The 1,542-nt window shown below is 32.9% G+C and overlaps 1 long non-coding RNA gene across 1 annotated transcript; it reads right to left on the bottom strand.

Annotated features, from left to right (window-relative positions):
* Positions 1-302: 302 nt before the first annotated feature.
* On the bottom strand, positions 303-695 carry LOC109592626 (uncharacterized). The gene is made up of 2 exons (XR_002190456.1): positions 463-695; positions 303-411 (listed from the first exon to the last, which is right to left on the bottom strand). It is a non-coding gene; the product is annotated as an uncharacterized LOC109592626 (long non-coding RNA).
* Positions 696-1,542: the final 847 nt, after the last annotated feature.

The following is a 1,542-nucleotide window of genomic DNA, read 5'->3' as shown; positions in this document are numbered from 1 at the left end:
TATATATATTACAGTAAGAGAAAATCAACGTGGTGTTAAAGTCAATTTTCAGTAGTACTAATTATCAATAACTTGATTACTATTATCAATTATAGTAATATTACAGCTTATCTTTGAAAATCTTGTTAATGACCAGCACTTTAAGAATAATTCAAGATCAGCTTAAACAGTTTCACTTTCAAGATCACTTAGATCAGTCAGTAAGAGTAGCACTGTCTACCATAAGATAGCACAAGTTCTACAATCTGAGCATGCGCAAATCACACCCCTTATAGCCACGCCCAATTCAATAATTATAACAATTCACAATTATTAGTTAGTATTATATCACAAATACAAATTATAGATGATATACAACACAGTAAGACTTGGGCAGATAAGAAGAGTGTTCTTTTAATTGCTGAAGGTTACCTGTATAAAACATCACGCATCATAACTAAAGAAAACAATAATTTTACCTACCTTGACTCTTTCATTTTTAAATTTTACATCCGATTAATTAGAACTGCTGATCTGAGCATGCGCGACCACACCCAAATATTGGAGCACATGCTTCTTTAATTAACAAAATGGCGGCATGTAGCTAAGATGGTATAATCCAGCAGTCATAGTATCACTTTATCCTTTCTTGAAGATTGGTTTGATGGGACATGGACCTGCGCATAGACTTTTGGAGTAGATTGGTGTAAGAATTATCTTTGTAGCATCAACTGATACCAAGATACACACCGACAACTGGATTGACAGGACTTGATGATGAAGATGATGATGATGATGATGATGATGATGATGAAGATGAAAAAAGGTGGCTGAACAAAACGGCCGGAACGCCGATTTTTGAATTTCCTCTTAGACAGGGCCTAGAGCCACGCTAGTGGTACCATTGGAGTCCTCTGGTCAAGATAAGGTCCTCTATAAAGTCTGGTAAGCATAGGAGCTCGTTTTCCCGGTATAGCAAGGCTGCAAAAGTCGTGGCAGCCATTTTGTTTGGGGGTGAATCCTACTTAGTAACGCTACCGCGTTACTAATGGATTTTTTACAATATTTTAAAGTTGCTCAAAAAAATGACAAGGAGAGATTTTTTCATTTTTATAATTTTTTCTAATATTATACATTATACTAGATGTTCCTATGTTTTGTAAAAAGTTTGAACTAATTCCAATCAAACTTAGATTTTTTAACAAATTTTTAAAGTTGCTAAAAATTTGGGTTAAAGTCTAGTATAGGGCTCCTGTACCCCGTCATTGGTCAAATTTCACCTAAATTGAAAAGGAGAGACTTCCTCAATTTTATTACATTTTCTGATACTTATGTTGTGCAGAATGTTTAAGCTGATTTCACTCTAGTTTGGACTTTTTTTTAATTTTTAAAGTTACTCCAAAATTAGCCAAATTTTGCCAAAATTATTTCAAAGAGAATTCACAATTTTTATAATTTTTCTGATACATTATACATGTTATTATGTTGCATAAAAAGTTTGAGCTGACTCTGATCAAAGCTTGATTTTTTATGGATTTTTTTATTTTTTAAAGTTACTCAAAA

The sequence above is a fragment of the Amphimedon queenslandica genome, unplaced genomic scaffold, assembly GCF_000090795.2.
Source record: "Amphimedon queenslandica unplaced genomic scaffold, v1.1 AMPQUscaffold_4540_Cont23482, whole genome shotgun sequence".
Classification (NCBI taxonomy): Eukaryota; Metazoa; Porifera; class Demospongiae; order Haplosclerida; family Niphatidae; genus Amphimedon; species Amphimedon queenslandica.
This window is presented reverse-complemented; position numbering and strand designations above follow the sequence as displayed.